This window comes from Cyanistes caeruleus, chromosome 6, assembly GCF_971803275.1.
Source record: "Cyanistes caeruleus chromosome 6, bCyaCae1.hap1.1, whole genome shotgun sequence".
NCBI lineage: Eukaryota > Metazoa > Chordata > Aves > Passeriformes > Paridae > Cyanistes > Cyanistes caeruleus.
Window position 1 is genome coordinate 64,905,888 of NC_141706.1, and position 13,797 is coordinate 64,919,684.

At 44.8% G+C, this 13,797-nt stretch overlaps 2 long non-coding RNA genes across 2 annotated transcripts in view; both read right to left on the reverse strand.

Annotated features, from left to right (window-relative positions):
- The window catches only part of LOC147652781 (uncharacterized), a 35,253-nt gene that overhangs the window by 5,990 nt on the left and 15,466 nt on the right, over positions 1–13,797 (reverse strand). The gene's annotated exons all lie outside the window — the stretch shown is intronic.
- On the reverse strand, positions 1,601–3,697 carry LOC147652782 (uncharacterized). Its single transcript, XR_015287832.1, has 2 exons — positions 3,341–3,697; positions 1,601–3,212 (listed from the first exon to the last, which is right to left on the reverse strand). It is a non-coding gene; the product is annotated as an uncharacterized LOC147652782 (long non-coding RNA).

Consider the following 13,797-nt stretch of genomic DNA (forward strand, 5'->3'; position numbering starts at 1 on the left):
AGGCATGGCAGATAAACACATCAGTTCTCCTGAAAACTCTTCTGGGATTGTTAATTATTACAAATAATTGCTCCTGTCTCTCTGGGAGGTGGTTGCAGGCAATACCACGGCACTGGCTGTGGGGTGATGGCTTCATATCGAGCCACAGATGTGAGTGCCACCCCCAGAAACCTCACTCCCCCAGCTCCACAGCCCTGACAGACAGTTTGTGTCAGGAAAATCCTGTCTCAGGCTGATCCGACTTAGCTTGTGAGACAGGGCCATTTTGGTGGCAGGGCTGGCAGCCACCGCATTACTGTCTGGGGAAGAATTTACGCTGCAGTGGGAATGGCAAATTATCTGGAGGGAAATGTAGCTGCAGCAGGGCCGTGGCTGGCCAGAACCAGGAAAACAGATTTCAAACTAATGTAAACAGCTTGGGTTTATCACCGGGTTTGCAGGTTCAAAAATAAATATCATCGTTTTCGTGGTCCGAAAGTTGGTTATTTTCTACTGACACTTCGAAAATGTAGTTTTCCAGTGACCTTGAAAACCACTTTAAATGTGTTTTGCAGTCATTTAAAAACCTGAGGTTAATAAAAGAGATTCAGAGAAAGAAAGGAAGCCTCAATTCTTTAAGCAGGCCTATTTGTCAAGGAAGGGAAGATGAACTTGCAGCCACCTGAGCATCCAAGCTCATGTATTTTAGAGAAAACCACTTCTAATGTCTTTGCCACAGCAGGATCCTCTGGGCATCAAGAAGCTGTTTTCTCCAAGGAGAAACGTTATAGCAGTGCTTAGGATAGGCTCTGATCTTTGCACCTAAACCTATTTAAAGTGACATTAAGGGTTTTGTGCTGCTATGAAATTACCTTGGGCCAGGGAGAGCCCTCGCTCCACGCTCCGCTGTGGGAACCGAGGCACAAACAGGTTGAGCTACGGACAAATTCGTGCAGTGAGCACCAGCCAGGGCTCTTTGAGCAGAAAAGATACAGCCTCTGACTCAGAAGCTCAGTGCTGCAAGGAATGGAGGTGATAAGGGGGAGGGCTGACCTCATTTTTATGGTTTTTCTCTAAGCACCCCTACTAGATGGACCTTCAGGCCAAGCTGTGAATGGTCACTTGTGTTCTCCGGTCCCTGAGGATTCCACCCCAGCCCCAGCCCAGAAAAGCAGCACCAGGAGGAGCTCCCAAACACACAGGGCTGTGGGCAGGAGAAGCAATTCAGATGCAGAAGATATTGGTTAACCTGTGAGCTGTGGACCTCAGAAAGCTTCGCTCCACTTGGACCCGTTCCCTGCTTTCCAACGGATGTTTGTGTACTGGATAAAGATAAATAAGTGCCTGTGGCTCAGTAATTAATGTCAGGACCCATCAGTGGTGTGCTTCTCACCTTGGTAGTGCCCATGGAACCAAGCACCTCACCAAGTTGATTTCTTTCTCCAAAAGATGCACCCCCAGGTCAAGGATAGGTTAAATATGGCAGCTCTCAGGAGCTGTTTTATCCTGTGTGCAAACCTGGTTATAAAGCTTATCAAGAAGAGAGGCTTGGTATCACAGTCTAGTACTCATAATTAATCCTGGAGACAGCACGGATTTAGGTTCATTGGGGCTGACTTCAAATTAAAAAGTCACTATTAGCATGTGAAACAGACACCATATGTTATGTATTAACACTACAGAGGTTACAGAATGTTGTGTATTTTTTGTTTCAAGTGAATAGGTATAAATGTGTCCTTTTCAGTGTTTTGCTTCACATAAAGTCGTCTCCATTAGGGGTGGTGGTGGAAGATGACTTTAGAGGGATTGCTCTGCCAGGATCTGTTTGTTGCAGACACCCATACAGATGTGGTCCTTGTTTACAGAGCCATTTGGATTTGTACTTATAAAATTGTTCTGGCTTTATGTGTATTTTATATGATATTATTACAGCTAAAATACAATACTGATCGGTACACATACCAATCAAATAGAAAAGGCATGCACACATCAAAATATGTGATATATTTACACATACAAATAACCCAAAATACAGAGGGAAATGCTGTCTGAGGATATATTTGGCAACATCCTATAAAACCTCATTGTTTGGGGAGTTAATACGACGTCCTCAGTGTCTCCAGTCATCTGAAATTTCAGTTTAAAGTTTTTGCACAATCACAGCCAACATAAAATGCAGCAGGAAATCGCCATTAGTCAAATGTGGTCGTCTAATCCCACTGCAAAATGGAGCTTTTTCATTTTGATCCCGCCACGGGTTAGTTTGTGATTTCATATGTCAGATACATCAATTCTGCCAAGGAGAGGAGATGGGGAAGAACAAATTAAAAATATAGCCTCCTTTGCTTCGGGGGAAGTAGGGAGAGCAGGTCTTTGTAGGGAACAGTAATAATGATCTCATTTGAGAGACTTTCTGGGTTTGATTCTTTGCTGCCCTTCCTCATAGTTAATTACACCCTGGCAAATTGAGGGCCTAAGCAGCAAATCCAGATGAACACGTATTCTCTCTTTTCTGCTGGGGTTGCACAGGGAGAGTGCACGTAGGGACCACATCCTTGGATGTGCCCATGCCAGGGATGAGAGCCCTGACTGGTCACTGATGGGAAAACGTGTGTTTTTATCTCTCCCTCTTTCTTTCCCTCATCTCATTTTGCTCCTCGCTCTCTCCCACTTTCTAATTCTTTCCCTTCATTCCTGCCACCACTGGGATAAATACAGCAACAGCCCCTCTCTTCCCAGAGCCTCATGCTTGGGAGGATATTTGTGTGTGCCACACTCTGCTTGATGATTTGTCTTAAGATAATTATTTCTAATGGCTGTTGTTGTTTTTCCTGCAGAAACTGTAATGTAGCCCCTTTTGTCTCATTGGCTGGAGCCTGTTGTTTCTGTAACAAAAACAATAGGCCCTCAGATTAGGACTGCATATTATGGCTCTACTAGCACAGCAGGCTTTTGGTATTGGTACCAATCCTATCAATTCCTGGCATCCTTCCCCCTTTACTCCTGGTAATTAATCTTTTCATGAATGCTGTCACATTTAAAGCCATTTCATTAAGTTTCTGCTTCCTACATTTTTATGTAACTCCCCTCATCCCTCATCTGCTCCATCAGCTGGAGAGAGGCAGTGCTGGGTGCTGGGGTGGCTCATCCCTCTTCCCTCCCTGTGGAACAGGCAGTCCCATCCATGAAGTCACACACTGATGACAGACGGGCAGACTCATGCTTCAGACAGCCTGAAAGGGGCAAAATTGAGCCATCAAAAATTAGGAAAAGCCCCTAAGAGACTCCACACGTGGGATGTGATGCCCGTTTCCCAGATGTATGTGAGTAGCAAAGGCCAGATAGGGAAAGATTTACACACCTTGTGCAAATACAAAAGGTTTTTCATGTGAAACTCTGCAGGTTTCTCAAAGCAGGGACAGGATTTTGGGACAATCACTTCCTCCTGGTGTGCACTGATGCTCCTCCTTCCTCCCCCTCAGTAAGTATCTCCCACAAAACGTACCAGCTTCAAATCACTTCTATAAAGCAGGAGGTTTTGTGGGTAAGGGAAGGAAAAAAAGAGTTTTTAAGCCCTTTTTGCTGCTGTCCCTGCAGACTGTCATTCCTGGTTGTGGAAGGGAGGTGGGTTGGGTGGTCACACAGCCTGTGGCTGCAGTGCACATCTTCTTAGGGCACAGCAGCAGGGTGAGAGACAAAAGATTGTATTCCCAGCCCTGCCTCAAGTGACCTCGTGCAACCTCTTAATTACTGCAATTACTTGCCTCCTGAGATGACATTATTAGGCCCTGCTCGGTAATAAGGGCTGTGAAGTTCACAGAATTATTCATGCCAGTTGGTGGAAGAGCAGGGAGCAAAACACCAGGACATCTTGTGGCTCCCAAACCAGCCCAGGGTCAAGAGGGGTTGATTGCTGTCTCTTCCCTGAAATTTGGAGCCAGTGGCATCCCAGTGTCAGGTTTGGAGCTGGGATTTTTTCATTGTGGCACCTGCAGTGGGGGTGACCAAAGGGCTGTGATGTGGCTGCACCTAAACCTATTTTTACCAGGGACAGAAAACAGCAAGTGTCCCCCTCCAGTGCTGTCCATCTGCTAAATTCTATGTTTCTCCCCCAAATCAAACTCCTAAGTGGTAAAATACCAACTACAAAATTTGAAAGGGTTAAACCCAAATGCTGCTGTAGCCAATTTTTAGCATTAGCAACACTAATTCAAAACTCCAAAGGGCTGGGGCATTTTGCTGTCCTTGGGGGAAAAAAACAAAAAAAAAAAAACAAACCCAAAACACATCTAAAAACCCTAAAACAAACAACTGAAAGCAGACAGAACTGCAGAATTCACCCTAAGGCAGGGAATAAACATCGAGGATCTCAAGTGAAGTGTTTAGTTATTGAGAAGCAACAGCAGCTGAAAACAGGAGACTAAATGGAAAAAAAACTAAACAGCCTTAAGTGTAATCACTGGTAGCTCCAGTGACAGCTGTAGCTGCTTTTGGTTTTGGCTGAGGCTGCTGGGATGGAGAAACACCCTTCCCACCTTGGTGTTTGCTTGCACCAGGTGTGACAACGTGGCTCTCACCCAACACCTGCTGCCGTGGTCAGCTTTGGCCTGGAGGGCTCGTGTCTGGCTGGAATGACCCACAAGGATGCCAACCCTCCTCAGCACCAGCTGCAATCCAAGCCCTGATTCCTCATTCCCAGGCTCCTCTGCCTGGCTGCTCCCGTGTCAGAGGACACAAGGAACCCCCAGGGCAGATGCCCTGCTCAGGTCCCTCATCCATCCTGGAATTAGGGTGCTGAATGGCTTGTTTGGGGAAAGGGTGGAGGGCAGGGGCTGGGCCAAAGAGCTGCGTGGAGGAGAAGGGGCAGGAATGTCAATCTGCCCTCCACAGCAGCCTTGGATATAGAGGGGCCAAGGAGCAACTCATCTCTGTAGTTTTTTGGGTGGAAGGAGGTGCCATGGCCAGCCAGGCAAACAGGAGGGGAGAAAGCCCAAGGCACTGGCTGGGGGCTGCAGGGAATGAGTTCCAGTACCCTTTATCCCTTGTGAATAATTCAGCTGCTCTCTCTGTGCATCTTCTTCTCCACTGGAGTCAGAGGGAGCAGCCCTGCCCTCCCTCCAACATCTGCCTGGCAATTGCATTATGCTACATCCTCGGTGGTTTTTTTCTGTTCGGACGCTTTTTTCCCCTTATTTTTTTTGTCCACTGACATACCTCTGTAATAGGGGAGGTAAAATATTTTTCATTATCCTCTCCCCAGAATGTGGAAATCTTCAAAGAGGAGGTAGGAGGGAGGTTAGCTCCTCCAGCCTCATTTCCCTACTGCTGCCATTCCTTGGCTGTTCATCACAAAATGAGCCCACACGCCCATTGCATCGTGGCACTGAGCCCGTCGTATGTTTTGCCTTTTCCTCTTTTTTTTTTCCCCCCCTAAAATTATTTCATGTTGCAAACCTGGCCATTATTTCATGCTGTTTAAACTATATTTGTAGTCTTTGATCATACATAAGTAGAGTGAAGTAAACTGCTGATAGTGAAGATATTGTTCTCTGTGTTTCTCCCCTCGCTTTGTTCATTTCATTATGCCCATAAGCTCGCACAAAATGTTCATTGTGGAGGTGCACCTTTGTTATTAATTCTTGTGGTGCCCCACATATTTTTATGAAACGTGGTTCATTCACAAATGGAATGATTAGGGAGTCCATGGCAGTGTGCATGGGTGTATTTCACACACAACACACTGTTATTTGCACCCCAAACACGTATTTATCCCCATAAACAGAGGGACCAAACCATCGTGTCCTATTTATGTTCTGGAAATACTTTATAATCCAGCTGCTAGGGATCATTGTCAAACTAAAATCTTGTTGACTTATGGACATATATTGCTGCCTTGAGACCTGGTACAGCAGCACAGGGACACAACACCAGCCAGAAATACCCCACCCAAGATTTCCAGGCAGGTACAACAGCTCAGGACATCTCATTTGACACCTGTGTGTCTCCTTATCCTTGGAACCATTATTTATAAGGAGGCAGAGGGGTTAAATGGATAACTGCACTATGCAGCAAGGAGGTGGGAACGGATTTGTGGTGTTGAACCCCAGCCTGGCTCCTGCTTCCTTCATTTTTGAGCCCCATGGATGAGGACATGGCCATGCTGGAGGCTTTTTTTCAAAGAGAACAGGTACCTAATCCCACTGACTGGCCTCATTTAGTGGGAGACAGATGTCCCGTTCCCAGGTTGCTCTGCAAATCACAGCGAGTCACTCCATCAAGTAATTAAAAAGCTGCCCATGTGCAGGACATGGATAAGCTTCTCTCCAGCCCTGACTCTGCTCCACACCCGCATGTCTGTCGTGTGCAGAGCACAGAGGTGTGATTTGTGTGTGATTTACCCAATATATCTTCAGCCTACTTTGATTTTTCTTTATACTTCATTATTTTAGTTGCTAGGAAAGAGAGAGGTAAAAAAACCTCCTTTTTTTTTCTGCTGAAAAACAGCAATTCTGTCCCTCCAGCTCAAGTCCAGCTGTGCAGGGAAGGTGAAATAGGAGGGCAGGTGTGAGGTGTGATGAGAAGAGCTGCTGAACAACATCCATAGAAGCACAGATACATAGAATATCCTGAGCTGGAAGGGATCCACAAGGACCAACAAGTGCAACTCCTGGCCCCTCACCTGAGCAGGGTGACTGGAGGAGACCCCAGAGTCATGTCTGAGCAGGGGACAAGGTCCCTTCCAACCTATGGAGGAAAGATTTGGAATTTGGCACTGGAAACGTTGCCCAGAGAGGTTGTGGCTGTCCCATCCCTGGAAATATTCAAGGACATGTTGGCACACCTGCTCTAGTGGAAGTTGTCCATGTTCTTGGTGAGAAGGTTGGAATAATGTGGGTTTCAAGATCTCTTCCAACTCAAGCCATTCTGTGATGATTCTGTGATGATGATTTCCCTTCATGTGTGTCTCAGGTGACATGGGCACATGCTGCTGCAGATGTTCCCAACAGCTGCTTTTTTGCCACTTGCAGAGGGGTTTTCCATCCTCAGATGGCTTCATTCTGATGTGTGGGGCTACCAATACTCTGTGATGGGTTCCAGGAACTCCGCTTGCACCCTCTGATTTGTGTTTTAAAGCCCCAAACTCTTCCTTAGAAGGCATCTTCTCTTTCTAGCCTTGGTAAATACAGTGTCCAATTGCAAAATGCTGATATTGTGCAGCATGGAAAAGGCTTTTTTCCCCCTGAGTTTTATTATATACAATTGATTATACACCATTTTTCTCTCCTTCTGAAACCTGCACAATTGGACTCATGTCGCCAGAAGAACCTGCTGTTACCCAGCCCCAGGGAGAAGAAACAGAGAACAGGAAGAAAGCCATGTTTTAAAGCTCTTAAAAGTTTTAAAAAACCATTTCTCTATGAAACATCTTGCAGCTCTGTGTAGCGGGGGCCTTGTGATTGTCACACGGTGCTGGGGCCACCGCAGCAGTGTGAGTGCACTTCTGTGTGAGCATTTCCAGGCAGAGATGAGCTCGCTGCCATCCCTCTCCCAGGCCTGTTTCAGGGTACCACTGTCTTTTTGCACCTCACAACCTGCCAAGTCAAGGGCCACAATGTGGGGACCAAATTAAACTCAAGAATGGAACTGTTTTACTGAATGATTTGACTCCTGGTCTGGAGGCTGTGGAAGAGCAGAGGCTGGAGAGCAGAGATGTGGCAGAAGAGAGAATATCAAGCCAGAGACGTGGCCTAGAGGTGGATTTTTGAAGCTTGAGTTGTGCTTCATCAGCAGGCTGCTCTGGTTGCCCAGTGCCAGCGGAGCTGTTGGTCTGGGCTCAGTGGAGCAGCCAAGCAGTGACGACCACACTGGGATTCACTGGCCCAGCATTGCTGGTGTGGGTCCATCCTCCAAGGCCAAGGCAGCACAAGGTCTGGAATCTCTGAACCTCTCTCCACTCATAGATGGACCATGAAAGAGCAGGAGCACTGTGGGAGGTGCAGTGGGGTGAGCAGGGAAGGAGCATGGGGGATATTTCCTGGGTTGCCAGAACCTCAGCAGATGTCTAAGGCCTTTTCCCTGGAGGTGGTGGCCACCTGGCTGCCCTTGTGAGCCCTCCCCACTGCCACCAGCCCAGAGCAGCCTCTGGCTGTGCCACCATCAGTAGCTGGGGCCAGCAGTACCCCTGGCACTGCACAGGTGACACACAGCACATTTCACTTACACACAGAAGAGACCACCTGAAGCTCCACTCCCAGCTGGGCTGAGCTACAGCCACCTCACCATCTGGCTGCTCTCTGGGTCCTGCTGACATGGAACTGTCAGGTGAATCATCCTCACTGAGCACCAGGTGAGCTGAGTTTAACTCAGAGCATCACAGGTGGTGGGAATGGCTTGAGCCTCCAGATGCTTCTGGGAGGAAAGGGGAGGATGCTAAAAATATTTCTTAGAATCCTAAACTCAGATTGGGTTGGGTCAGAAGGGACCTTTAGTCATCCTGTCCAACACCCTGCAATAAGCAAGGACATCTTCAACTAAAAAAAACCCTCACTGACCTTATTAACATAAAAATAAGAACAGGTAGAACAAGAATTGTCCTTTTTAGTGCTGGGTTCAAAGACTGGATCATCATTTGGGTGGTTATCACGGCTTATTACTTTACATAAATGAAAAAGGAACCTAACACAGAGACAGCTTGTAAAGACCCAAACTAGCCTTCCTAACTGTGAGCATTTCTGCAGCCTCCAAATTATCCTCTAATCTCAATTATATCTATAAATATAAAAGCATACAGACTATCCTTACTAGCTGGGAAAATTCCCGTGGCTGGGAGTCTCCAAATCATCCTCTGGTAGTGATTAAATACCCCCACAAAAAATAAATAAGTAAATAAATAAATAAATAAATAGCTTAAGGGAAAAAAAAACCCAAAACAAAACAAGATTTTCTCCATTTTTTGTTGTTTTTTTTTTTTCCTCTATCACAGCTGATAAATCATGATGATTCCCTGAATCATTGCAGCATAGATCAGCATTGCAACAGCTTTCGGACGCCACCAGTTTTGCTACCCACGAGCATTAAAACACTTGGTGTGGCTGAGCTGTAATTTTAGTGACTGAGAAACACTGAGGGATTGGGAAGGAGCAGTAAATACACACTGCTGGTGTAGAGAGTGGCCTTCCAAAAAGGATTTCAGGGTCGAATGCTGTCTCTGTTTACCCCGTGTAAATCAGGTGCAACTCCACTAAAGCTAATAGAGGTAGTCTGGTGTCAAGCCCACGCGGATAAAAGGATCAGGCCCTCTAAGCTTTAAAGTTATGAGTCTTTTCAAACTGCAGATCTACTGTCATCATTTCAGTGATTACTTCTCTCTTTTTTTTTTTTCCCCCCAACACACAAACATAAAATAGTAACAAGATTATCAGATTAAAGAGCCAAAGAACAGCCAGTTTATTATACTCCTGCATCTAAAAACACTCAAATCTTATAGATTTCCTTCCCACTCTGCATCTTGAGGGGGGAGATCAGTATGTTTGTTTTTATTTGTTTTTATTTTTTTGTTTCATGGCAGCCTAGTATGGCTAGGCAGGAAAATAAATATTATGAATTGCACAGTGCACTCAGCAAGAAAAAAACACTCCCAGACCTCCAGAACAACCCTTCTGAACATTTCAACTTTAAAAAAGAAAATAAAGTCTTTGCTTTCTTTCTGGAGAAGAAATGAGAGGACAAACAGAATGAAAAGGACAGAGCTGTTTAAAGCTAAAAATGCACAAATGCTGCATTCCTTCTGGGAGAGGGAAAAAACCCCACAACCCAGCACCTCGGCACCAGTATAAATTATTTAAATCAGGGATGGTTTGCGTTAAGGGTCTCGAACAGATTGCATAACTGTTGCACAACTAATGTGTACAAGTGTGTCACTAATTTAATTTTAATTTTACTGTATGAGTTTGTATAAGATCCCCCAGCTGTCATGTGCTCATCATCTGTCACAGAACTATCACTAAGCCATGCTGGGCTAAGACAGGATTATAAACGATGAACTGCCATGTGCTCTAAATCTTCTTATTTGCCTAGCCTGGAAGGTATGCCCTGCAAAATTTGATTGGCAGCACGCTCCATTCTGTCAATTGACTTTGAAGGCCCCTTTCTATTGGCGCGGGGAGCGGCTCTCAGTGGCCGTATTGACTGTGTCACCTGCTGACTCCAGCACGTGCCTGACCCCAGCCCCGCGCCGAGGCTCCTTCGCGGCGCATCCCGGGGCCGGCGCGCTCCGGTGGCACGTGCGGCACACCAGGGCATATGGCTGGGTGCAGAATGGAGCAACTGAAGCCAAGCAGCCCCCGCGCTGTTATTACGGCAGATGGGGGAAGCGTGGCATTCAATATTAAGACAGATGCCACCTCCTTATTCCACCTGTCTGGAACTTGGACATGGGACAGAATGAACTGTCTGCCTAATAATTAAGGAAACAAAGAGTGCATTTATGCAGCTCAGCGGAGCTCCGGCTCTGCGGCGCATGCACGGGAATAATTGTTGGTGATAACAATAAGGAAACGTAGAGCGGGGCTCATCAGATGTTCGGATACGTACTCACAATTACAGTAGGAAACTGTACTGTTCTCAGCTGCTTTTGTAGCCTTTTATTTAGGCTGGTTGTGTATTAAGTGAAACAAGTTGGCTGGCATTATTACTATTATAAATAACGCTTTAAAATTACAGTGAAGTTCCCGAAATAACAAAGCGCCTACCGTTCCCCCTAACAGTCCCCGCTGCTGTTGTGCTGTGCCCTTTCTTGTAAATTTGCTCTTTGCTTCTCAGTAGTCAACTGTTTTTGTAGCAGCCAGAGAGAAGAAAAACATTCCTTCCAGGACCACTATTATTTTCGCGTATTTTTACACAACAATTTGCCTCTTTCTTTGGCGTTGTTAAAAAAAAAAAGAAAAAGAAAGATAACTGTGTAGGAAAGAAGGCCTGGCTTCTCAGCGTTTGTGCTATGTTACGTTTCTGTTATTTAATCCCGCTTAATTTGGAACCAATTATGGTTGGACCCGCCGTGCTTTGTGATGGGAATGGTTGTGCTGGGGAGGGCTTGATCCTTCCTGGGTTGGAGCTTGGGCTCGGGGTGGCAGCAGGGCTGGGCTGGTGGCCTTGGCCAGGCTGTGCCACGGCGTTGGTGCAGGCCATGTCCCCCCAGGACCCCGCAGAGTTTGGGGTCTGGGGTTATGACGTGGGCTCAGTAGCACCTCTGTGCTGGCCAGGCTTGGGTCTGAGGCCTCCCAAGCGGCTGGCCTGAGGTATTGACCCCATTTTCAGGGTGAATTCCTCCCTCCTAAGGGAAACCATAACCATGGAAAAATCCAGTGATGCTGCTGGCACACCCCAGTCTCCCCGTTGTATATCTGCAACTGCTTATCTGTCTATCTACACTCTGCCCCCGAGTTCAGTGGAATTAGGTGCTTGCACACAAAACTGAGCAGGTGTGGCTGTGCTGGCTGGGCACAGACATTTCTCTGTAGAAGCAATATGCAATTAATGCCTATGATTGAGGACCTAACGTAATCCAGGAGGTATTTTTAGTATCTACTTACCTACCTCCGACCCTCTTTTAAATGCCTTGCACTGATGTGATCACGCCCATCCTTAAATCTTTCTAATTAATTTTGTTCTCTTTTGACTGAATGAATTCAAAGGCAGCTTAAAAAAAAAAAAAAAATCATCTGTGTGTCTGTCCCAGGATTTATCTGTAGATGGCAATTGGAACGGAGATGAATAAGTTGCAGAGAATGAAAATGCAGGAGCAAGTGTTAAGGGCATGTTTACTGTGTATACATTATATACCAGATTAAGGACAAGCAGAGTGCCTATTGTCTCAGCAAGCCATGAAAGTGGGCTTTTATGTTTATATAGATACATTTGTATATATACACTGGCAGTTATATATATATATATATATATAAAATCTCTATAAATAAAAATGAATAATTGAAATTTTTAAGGTAGAAAGATCATGTGCACAACACAAGCAAAGCTTGGTTCTCACATATATGTGCATATGCAAGTATATACACTCATTTAGACACATATACATTTAAATATTTACAGTATAACGTGACTAATTAAACATCATAGATGGGTGTGTGTATTTAAATAAATAGACAGGCATGCTGAAACTGCTGTAGTTCTGTAATAATTCTGTAATTCTGTAATCATGGGCTGTTCTATATTTGTCTTTTCTAATTTATAAATTTATAACAGATGTATTTATACCAGACAGTTCGTCCTCAGGAAAAGAAAACAACTACCAGATGTATCAGACTCTCCAAAGCACAGAAATCACATGCAACAAATTGCAAAAAGTAATCAAAGCCCAAACTTTTTTTTTTTTTTTTGGTAGTAGTAGAAAAGGCAGCATTAAAAAAGACACAGATACATATTACAAGATGAGGATCAATTTGAAAAGATCCCACAATATCTGTTACCAAGAGCTTTGTTAATCTTTAAAAACCTAGAATGATTATTTATACGGGAGCTGTGAATTAACCAGGCTCTAATAAATAGCTCACAGGCACGTGTGTCAAGATTGTGCTTTTTGTTTTTATATGTGTCTGCATTTGAGGGGAAAAATAAAAAGAAAAAAAAGAAAAAAAGAAGCTATTATTTGTTGATTTTTTTTTTCTGTAATAATTATTTCAAATTAAAAGCCCATCTGACGAAAGGCATATGGATGGAGAGGGGGTTCAGTCCTAATTGAACAAACCAGGACTCGTGAGGTTAATTACAGATATTAACGCTGTTGTTCTTCAGCTTCTTGCCCTCACGAAGGCTCCAGCTTCCAAATGACCTGGCTCCAACAATAAGACTCTCTTTAGCCCATTAACTAATTGATAAAAATGTGAGTGTTTAGAATGAGTCTAATTAAATCACCGAGCCTTACAATTACGAGTCCATTTGGTAGCTGTCGGGAGATGGGTAACCTCAGCTGGCATTGTAGGCGAATAAAAGATAAAAATAAAAGGGAGCTTAACCAAAGATCATTTTGAAAGCTGTTCATTTGAAGACAAAGTACACATTTGCCTGAAATGTATACATACACCACTTCAGACTAGCACAGTGTCTTGAAAAGAAAATGGAGCGTTTAGCAATCATGATTTTTTTTTTTTTCCCCCAGTGCATGCATGAAATTCTCAACAGGCTGTGTGATGGAATGAGCTGCTTTTATAACCATTTCTGAGTTACAGAGAATACCCAGATGCTTTGAGAGTGCCCAAATAGTTGATACCAGGTACCTCTATGTTATTAACAATTTCTTCTCTCGCTTTTTCATAACTGCAAACTCTCTACAGGCTGGCATCCCATTCTGGTTGTGGCTGCTGCTGCAGGGACAGTCACCAGTTTTGAGGTGTCCCACTGGTGACAGAGAGGCACATTTGCTCACACACAGCACAGGTGCCCTTGGTGAGGAAGCTGGAAAATGCCAGGTGTGTGAAGGTTCCTGTTGAAGCTGTGCCTAATGTCCTAAGCATCACAGGCAATTTTCATCTCACTGTGTCAGGCAGAGATTTAGATCTAAAAAAAGGATGGAGGTGGGTGATGAGGTTTGAAGTAATGGCAACCACAGAATGAATCCTAAACTCACAAAGCCTTCACAGGTCAAAAAAGAAAAGATTGAAGTAGGATATGACAAGAACCTATAACAAAAAAAGAGGGATGGAGAAGGTGACCAGGAATGAGGATGGACTGTCTCATGAGCAATATCAACCAGAGTGATCATTTAATGGATTCCAAAACAAATGAATGAGTCACGTTTTTTGCTGT